Source organism: Palaemon carinicauda, chromosome 22, assembly GCF_036898095.1.
Source record: "Palaemon carinicauda isolate YSFRI2023 chromosome 22, ASM3689809v2, whole genome shotgun sequence".
Lineage (NCBI taxonomy): Eukaryota > Metazoa > Arthropoda > Malacostraca > Decapoda > Palaemonidae > Palaemon > Palaemon carinicauda.
Window position 1 is genome coordinate 6,541,896 of NC_090746.1, and position 10,459 is coordinate 6,552,354.

The following is a 10,459-nucleotide window of genomic DNA, read 5'->3' on the forward strand; positions in this document are numbered from 1 at the left end:
CACACGAATGAATTTAATGAAGTCCTTAGAAATTATTTTCTAAAAGCTGCATGTAATGTAATAAAATGTCAATTTTCTTCCGAACTGATACATCAAAATACGGTTTTCCATTTTTAGAATAAGATTTTGTGTTATATAGAAACTTACTGAAGACACGCACATACTTGCATAACGAGCTATTCATTTTTTTCCCACTTACTGATGATGGATAGTTGAAACGAACTAAGAACCATAAAAAGTACAAAATACATAGAAATTGCACGACCCAGTCAATGAGCACCAGTGACGTCACAGTGCGGGAACCCAGCGAACGACGGTCTCACCTTGCTTGTAAAGAACTAAGAACCATGAAAAGCGCAAAATACCTAGAAAGGCCATATCAGACATTCGTGTTTTAAAGCTGTTGGTCGAACCTGTCACGGATCAAAATCTCCACGGATGAAATCCTTTTCTTTTAAAGGCTACAAGAATTTTGATCAGAAAACTGAGAATTTCAGCTGCCCGCAGAAAAGATAAGGGTAATCTCCTTAAGCGAAAAAATAAAACTCAGAATATTGGATGAAATAATTTCAACTATTTGAAAAAAAAAACTTTTACAATGGAAAAACTAACAGAATACCCGAGTGCCATGTGTGGATGAGATCATGGAGATGCTTTGGGAATGCTCTTCGCACTCGTCAAGAGATATATAAGTTCAGCAAACTTTCAACTGGGCTCCGCAAGGAACTAGAAAAGTTAGAAGACCCAGGCCTACATGGCTTAGGACTATGAAGCGTGAAGTAGGAGATGATGAATGGAGAAGTGTTGCTTTAAATGCTCAAGATAGAGACGACAGGTGAAATCTAACCGAGGCCCTTTGCGTCAATAGTCGTTGTAGGATATGACGATGATGATGGGAAAAGAAGCTCTTCTGTCTATGGCACATAGACAGTGTTCAGGATTGTTTGATAGATGAATGTAACTTTTTTTCGGGATCTCAAAATTTGGATCATTTCAGGTCTATCTTGGGTTATATCTTTACCGTTTCATAGAGGTATTATTTTTTTTGGAAATTTTGTCTTATGAAATGCATAGTACTATAATGCAGTAAAATTTACATTCTTGGAAAGTATCCGATTTTTATTACTATTATTACTAGCTAAGCCACAACCCTAGTTGGAAAAGCAAAATACTATAAGCCCAAGGGTTCCAACAGGGGAAAATAGCCCACTGAGGAAAAGAAATAAGGAAATAAACTATATGAGAAGTAATGCATAATTAAAATATTTTGAGACAAGCAACATTAAAACAGAGCTTTCATATATAAACTTTAAAAAGACTTATGTCAGCCGGTTCAACATAAAAACATTTGCTGCAAGTTTGTACTTTTGAAGTTCTACCGATTCAACTACCCAATTAGGAAGATCATTCCACAACTTGGTCACAGCTGGAATAAAAACTTCTAGAACACTGTGTAGTATTGAACATCATGATGGAGAAGCCCTGACTATTAGAATTAACTGCATACCTAGTGTTACGAAATAAGCCACTCGCAAGAAAAAAGGAATATTGTTCTAAATTGTCATCAACAACGGCGAGACATATATTTGATTTTCTAGAATTAATCTTCTTTATTAATTTCACACAACAGTTTGGCTAGATTTATGTAGTTTTGCCTTTCTTGGTTTCGTCAGTAAATTATTAAAAAGGATATTAATCCCACACATGAGCGAAAGATATTTCTCTACCAATAAAAATGGAAAACTCGAATGCCAACAGAAGAAGGTCGATTGTCAATGGAAATTACATCTCTCTTTGTAGAAAACATTTTCCTGTCTGGCGAGCATTTTCTTGTATGCGCATTGGTCTGCTGAAAAATATTGATTGAAAGACTTACCAACTGGTCATAGGATTAAAATGGCTCCTCTAGAGTCAATGGACTAATACTTCATTAGTAAAAAGGAATATGCTCAAAAGGAGTAATTTGCCCAACCTTTCCTTGTGCAACAGATTCCTCGATCGACAAAAAAAAAAAAAAAAATCAGCTTTTATTACCGTTATTTGAAGTATTTGTAAAAATTGGATACATAGACCTATAGAAAATATGTTTTTCCTTCTTTTTGGGTGTTTGTGTAGCCTATTTGTTTGTGTTAGTTTATGTATGTTTGTGTGAGTTTGTTTGTGAACAGCTTGCAGGGATTACCTGTCACGTAAAAAGCTGGAAAATTTGGAAGGTCAAGGTCAAAGGTCAAGGTCAAGCAAAATGTTCAATTCACGTAATCACCCATAAGTTTGGACATCATTGTCACAGAGACTTGAAACTTGGTTCATATTTGAGTGTATGAAAATCCACGCCATTTAATACATGTTAAGGTCAAAGGTCAAGGTCAAGGTTAAGCAAAAGGTCGAGAAATAAGCTGCCACGGAGGAGGTTTGCGCTTTACTGAGTGCCCCTCTAGTTATTTTTTATTTTTCACTTATGCCAGAGTCATATACCTTTGGAAAAACTATTTATGATATCTACTTGAAAGAAGTTACCAGGCTGTTAAAAAGAAATACTTTTCTCTTTAGTTATTCTCATAACTGGAAAAAAAATCGTAACTCTTTTTACAGCAACTAAGAACAGCATTTCAATTTACGAAAGAAACACACTTTTTACAGTTATCTCTTACAACCTTACCATCAAATGTTGTACCAAACAGCCAGCATTTTCTACTCCGGTAGTGGTAAAGAGAATGTCACGCGAGCACTATCATTCATGACCTCACTTTTGGCCACAACGTGAAACAAATATTATCCAATTGATGTCACGTTCGGTGTCCGAATGGTTGGACATATAAAAAAAACTTTTTCTGGGACATCTTGCTGGAGAGAATAGTCAACAATAGAATACCCGCATTATTATTTGACCTCAGAATGTTGAAGATAAATGTTTCTAACCGATTGGAACTCAGACCTTCTTCAATGACCTTCCTTCTGTGTGTATTGTTGGGATATTTGACCCAAATCTGACCATTAAAAGCAATGACTTGACCAGGAGACAAATCCGATATTAACTTTCTGTTAAGCCGTTTGACTTTGACCTCTCTTGGATGGCTTTACATTTTTTCTCTCCAAGTAACTAATGGGAGGTTAACAATATTTCATTGACCTTCAAATAGCTTACACACACGTGCGTGTGCACACACACATATATAATGTATATATATATATATATATATATATATATATATATATATATATACTCATTATATTCTCATTATTATGAGAATGACAGACAATAAATGGACATTTAGAATAACATATTAGGTCCCTAGAGATTGTAAAAGGAGCTGAGAAGGGAAGAGAAGACGATGGATCGTCGAGCTAAGGAAGTTCGCGGGCGTGGACTGGCACAGAAAGATCAGACGCAATTGGAAGGCCACGAATAATATTAAATTAAAATCTAATGAATAAACAAACATTTAATAAACTGGCAGATTCATAAACAATCTTATAGGCAATATTATACGTAAACATTTATAAAGGAATTATATAAATTTATTAAGCATAATTAAATTTCATATAAAAATCGATTCTACTTTTAAAATATGGTCTTTTTTGTTGAAATTACACCAGTGTTTTTATTAATATCATAAAGTTTATCAAGATTTTTCTATTAATTCTAGCCTTTCATTGATTCAGACCACCTCCATCGTGAAATGGCAGATTCACTGAGAATAAGAAATTCGATAAGGAAGAGCACATCGAGGATCTCTTGAAGGTCTGTGTCAAAACAAACAATGACAATACAAACTCCGTCGAAGGAATGATGGACAGAAGTTGTATTTCGAGAGAGAGAGAGAGAGAGAGAGAGAGAGAGAGAGAGAGAGAGAGAGAGAGAGAGAGAGAGAGAGAGAGAGAAATAAGCTAAGCTCTTTTTCACTCACGACAATAAACACTGATGCTGACAAACTAGTACTTTTGTCAGTAAATGACCAGTCATCTCGCCTTTGTGTTAGTATGTCTATCAGTGGTCTTACCTTTGTTTGTTCTTGGTAAAGTGACTTGGTAAAGAAGCTCTACATTGATTTGGACTGATGTGTATACAAAGGCTATTAGCTGGGATTAAGCTATAGTCTTTCTAAGCGACGAGACACCAATATATTAATCCAATTTCTACCTCCGTCAACGAAGTTGGAAGGATATTATATTTATCCCCCTGTTTGTGTGTGTGTGTTTGTTTGTTTGTGAACAGTTTCCTGGCCACAATTTTAGTAGTAGAGTCATTTAAATTGCAGGAATTAAGTGTTATGTAATAAGCAGGAAGGTCTAGGTCAAAAGTCAAGCAAACTATCCAATTCACGTAATCAGCCATAAGTTTGGACTTCGTTGTCACAGGCAATTAAAACTTGGTTCATATTCGAGTGTATGAAAAACACGTTAATTAATACATGTTAAGGCCAAAGGTCAAGGTCAAGCAAAAGGTCGAGAAATACATTGACGCGTTGGAGGTTTGCGCTCTACTGAGTACCCCTCTAGTTCTAAGACAGTGTTTGGAGCCTTACCTTATATCAGTTCCTGAATATTGTTTAATATCTTGTAGAATTCAGTTACAAGTTATAAAGAAAACAATAAAGAAATGGACAAATAAGTGCCATTCATTTTACAAGAATGAAAACATTTGCTGTCTCATGTTCACGTTTATGTACTGTACATTTCACATTCTGCGCTTCATTCGTTCTAGAGGACGCCCAACAAGTTTTGGTTAAGTTGAAAATTAGTGGCTATAATGCCCCAGTTAATAGTTGACTGTTTCGCCAAATAATAAAAGCTAATTTCTATTAATTAAGATTAGTTTAAATATTAAATGGTTGGATGCTATGTCTTACTGATCAAAAGTTATTTATCATCTTCATCATCATCTTCTCCTACGTCTATGAACGCAAAGGGCCTCAGTTAGATTTCACCAGTCGTCTCTATCTTGACCTTTAAAATCAATACTTCTCCATTCATCATCTCCTACTTCACGCTTCATAGTCGTCAGCCATGTAGGCCTGGGTCTTCCAACTCTTCTAGTTCCTTTTGGAGCCCAGTTAGTGAACTAATCTATCTTGGGGAGTGCGAAGAGGAAGATAAAGACCAATACTAAAGGTTTCCTATTATGCAAAATAAATAAATAATTTTTCTTATAGCTAAAAGAACAGTAAAACTTGGGATTATGTAATTATAAGGTAAATTACTCAGTAATTACGAAGATGAAAGAAAAGCAATTGCTTATTTTGCTTAGTCATAAACCCATTTAGTTTATAAAGACAACCATTGACATATATGAACAACTCATATATATTGTTGCCTCTTCTGAATGAGGTATCGTAAACTGATCCCAAGATTATTGAAGAATATTTGAAATCAATTTGTTTGAGGCAAATTGACAGATGTTGGCAATGCCATAGAAATATAGTTTAAAACTGCAATTATAGGTTATAGATAGAATCTAGTAAGTATTCTTAATAAATACTTTACTAATTCATAAATTTAGTTCCCCATTAGACTTCGGCATTTAATGTGGTTTACAATGATATTAGGTTGTGCATCCAGCTAACAGGCCTTGTAATATAGGTATTAAAACGCTTATATTCAAAGGTATTCTTTTTAAGTAGATATTATCAAGCATTGTATAAGTTTACGTTCATGAGTAAATTTTTCTTTCTCAAAGAGAATTTAAAAAAAAAAAATATATGATTTTGAGATTCAATAAGACGAAGATCCTATTGTATAGGGTTGTGGTGGGCGATGTGGTAACGTCCCTGACCAGTGATCACCAGACTGGGGTTTGAGTCCCGCTCAAATTCGTTAGTTCCTTTAGTAGCTGCAACCTCATCATCCTTGTGAGCTAAGGGCGGGGGAGCCCATAAGTCTATCTGTTGTCATCAATAGCCATTTCCAGGCCTAGCTTGGGTGGAGAGGGGCTTGGGCTCTGATCATATGTATATATGGTCATTCTCTAGGGCATTGTCCTGTTTGCTAGGGCAATGTCACTGTCCCTTGCCTCTCCCATTCATTTAGACCTTAAGCCTTATAGGAAAGAATCCAGGAGACGTTTTAGAATTTAATTTTAATAATCGAAGACTTAAATTCACTATATTAGAAATGATATTTTTATTTATTAACATTATTCGATCTTTTCAATGTATCATAGCATTCTTTGCAATTTTCGAAGATCTGAGACCATTTATGTAAATTGCTTTTGGACTCTTTCAATGCTAGTGCACTTGAAGAGGGCTGTACATAAACTTTTATGTTATTTTTCATATTTACAGGTGGGACCGTAAAATAACTTTGATGTTTTAAATGTGCTTTATCGATATGAACCATAATTGGTGATGACTGAGAAGTGGACATATTTTACGAGTGCTTTTTTACGAGCTTTGCTTTGATGAAAGATTTTTCCCTTGAAGTAAAAAAGGAATAATCATTATAAAAGCTTTTTAGGTTTTTTCGTCGTATATTGGGTTTTGTTATTATTATTATTATTATTATTATTATCAATTGCTAAGCTACAACCCTAGTTGGAAAAGCAGGATGCTATAAGACCAGGGGCCCTAAAAGGGAAAATAGCCCAGTGAGGAAAGGAAACAAGGAAAAATTAAATATTTTAAGAACAGTAACAACATTAAAATAAATATTTCCTATATAAACTATAAAAACTTTAATCAAACAAGAGGAAGAGAAATAAGATAGAATATTGTGCCCGAGTGTACCCTCAAGCAAGAGAACTTTAACCCAAGACAGTGGAATACCATGGTACAGAGGCTATGGCACTACCCAAGACTAGAGAACAATGGTTTGATTTTGGAGTATCCTTCTCCTAGAAAAGCTGATTACCATAGCTAAAGAGTCTCTTCTACCCTTACCAAGAGGAAAGTAGCCACTGAACAATTGCAGTGCAGTAGTTGACCCCTTGAGTGAAGAAGAATTGTTTGGTAATCTCAGTGTTGTCAAGTGTATGAGGACAGAAGAGAATCTGTAAAGAAAAGGCCAGACTATTCGGTGTATGTGTAGGCAATGGGAAAGAACCGTAACCAAAGAGAAGGATCCAATGTAGTACTGTCTGGCTAGTCAAAGGACCCCATAATTCTCTAGCGGAAGTATCTCAACGGGCGGTTGGTGCCCTGGCCAACCTACTACCCATTATTAATATTATCATTATTATTATTAGCTAAGCTACAATCCTAGTTGGAAACGCAAGAAGCTATAAGCCCAAGGGCTCCAACAGGGAAAAATAGCCAAAGTGAGAAAAGGCAATAAGATGTATTCCAACAAAGATGGACTGAAGCTTTATGTAACCCTTTAAGATTGGCAATACTGTACTTGAATGACCGTCGACAAACAATGTTGTCGATTGTTGATTTTTGCCAATATCATCGTCGTAATTGTTTTGTTGTGTGGTTTTACAAGCACGCTGAATTACCTGTAATTTGGGAAGAATTTCTTTCATTCCTTATCAAACAGCTGTCACTCATGTGGTCGTTATAAATAAGTAAAGAAACTCACCTATCAAACTCATTCAAACAGAGTTTATCAATGCCAGATTCGCGTGTGGGAAGGAGCAATTACACAAATGGAGGGTGTTATTATATACAATTACAGATAATAATAAATTGAAATGAAAAAATATGAAATATTGACGTAATATCAGACTACTGCAGATCATCTTTTATTATTATTATTATTATTATTATTATTATTATTATTATTATTACTTGCTAAGCTACAACCGTAGTTGGAAAAGCGGGATGCTATAAGCCCAGTTGCTCCAACAGGGAAAATAGCCCAGTGAGGGAAGGAAACAAGGAAATAAGATCGTAATTGACAAATAAATTTAGATATTTTAAGAACAGTAACAACACTAAAATAGATATTTCATATATCACCTATACAAAGAGAAAGAGAAATAAGATAGAATAGTGAGCCCGATTGTACCCTCAAGCAAGAAAACTCTAACATTATTTAAAAAGACGAATGGGTAGCGAGAACCTCTGAGATAAAGCGTAAATATGAGAAAACAAGAGCAATAAAAAATTCCATATCACCATCAATGGATATTGCCAAGTTTTGACAAAAGTCTACGGGTATTGCCTCCCACCTTTCATATGCTGACTGTACAGTAGATGGTGAAAAGTGCAATGTTAATTTGATAGTTTCTTCCAATGCATAATATCTATCCATTGTCTAAATTTGGTGAAAATCAAATGCGTTAATTTGTTTTGATGTAATCTTTAGAATTATGAAAAATGCAAATCCGTATCTATAATGTCCAAAATTTAACGGGGTCGTCCGTGACCTAAGGTCTATCTTCGGTGGAAATTTCATCAAAATCCGTTTGGTAGTTTTGACGTAATCCCAACAGCAGACACATGCACAGACAAATATATAAATAGATGACCCGAATCGATTTTATAACCTCCTTGGCGGAAGTAATAATAGATTCCCGAAAAGAACATCGCAATGAGAGTAATGAATTCAATCAAATGATCACTAAAAAGGAGACTTTAGCATAAATGTAACTTTTAAAGTATCTGGCTTCCAAAATTTATTATAAAAAAGAAAGGTTGTGAACTAGTTGGATTGACATGTTGCAAAGGCATTTTAGATTTTTTGATGTTGTAGCGAAACCTTATGTTTCTTAATCTTTCGTTTTTTTGCCTAAAGAAAAGTATATAATTACCTCCGCCAACGAAGTTGGAAGGAGGTTATGTTTAACCCCTGTTTGTGTGAGTGTTTCTTTTTGAACAGCTTCCTGGCCAAGATTTTAATCGTAAAGTAATGAAACTTGCTGGGATCAACTATTACGTAAAAAACTAGATATGATTAAATTTCGGAAGGTCAATGTCAAAGGTCAAGGTCACGGTCAAGCAAAATGTCATATTCACTTAATCAGCCATAAGTTTGGACATCGTTGTCACAGCGACTTCAAACTTGGTTCATATTAAGTGTGTGATAATCCACGCCAACGAGAAAGAAGCTGCCGTGGTGGTCTGCACTCTACTGAGTGCCCCCCCCCCCTCTCTCTCTCTCTCTCTCTCTCTCTCTCTCTCTCTCTCTCTCTCTCTCATCTTCTTCTTCTTCTCCACTCTATCATCATCTTTTTATCATCTCTCTCACTGCAATCCAACAGTCTATGAAGCAACGTCACTATCTTTATCACCACATAAATCACTAAAACACCAATTACTCATATTTTGCAACAACCATTATTATCCTTCGGGTATTTAACTGTGGTCTTAACTTTACACAATAGTAATTATAACATCCTTGTCGTACAGTTAAAATTAGACGAAGTCCCATGGAGTATAGAATTTGCATCAATATACTTATATACGCAAATACTTAAAGTTAATACTTTCGGCAAATCATACAATTAAAAAGCTCCTTCTACTACTACTACTACTACTACTACTACTACTACTACTACTACTACTACTACTACTACTATTACGGTAATTTAAAAGTAAGATTTTTTTTTTGACCTATTAAAATTAACAAATAATTGGTTTTATGTCAAGAAAATCTTACAATTATCATTAAATTTCAATCAGTACCATGAGTTTTCTAAAGAAAGTTTACCAACTCTCAAAGAAAATTTGAGCCTTAGATAATTATAAGGATTATCCATAAGTAAAATTATTCATTAGTTTGACTTTCTGGAGGCCAATAGAGAGAGAGAGAGAGAGAGAGAGAGAGAGAGAGAGAGAGAGAGAGAGAGAGAGAGAGAGAGAGAGAGAGAGAGAGAGAGAGAGAGAGAGAGGTTACTAATTGTCAAAGAAAATTCGAATATTTATTATAAGGATTATCCATACGTGAAATTATTCATCAGTTTGACTTCCCAGAGTCCAGTAGACAGAGAGAGAGAGAGAGAGAGAGAGAGAGAGAGAGAGAGAGAGAGAGAGAGAGAGAGAGAGAGAGAGAGAGAGAGAGAGAATGATTGTACGCCAAGGAACCAACAGCCATAACATTCGACGAACCTCGAACCAGCAGGTCTTCTCGTACTGTAAACACCACTATGTCACTTCCCACCCATAGCCGTTATTGGTCACTTTACCGAAGATCATCACTGCTATTATGATTGATGCACAAGGTCACGTTACCTTCATGCATCGTAAATTGGTTTTTATCTCCCGACCGATATATAATCAACGCGATTGCCTCAGGATTCTGACTCGTCTCCAATCGTCTTCGTTTTACCGCAATGATCGAACGCCATCTGTCACGATGCTGTTCGTAACTGTCACGTCATGACAGTGTACTTTCCTCGTAGGTTGAGCTATTTTATATTGGAAGTATCACTAACCTCAAGAGATTCTGTAAGTTTTATTTTGGAAGCATCACTAACCTCAAGAGATTCTGTAAGTTTTATTTTGGAAGCATCACTAACCTTAAGAGTTTCTGTAAGTTTTATTTTGGAAGCATCACTAACCTCAAGAGATTCTGTAAGTTT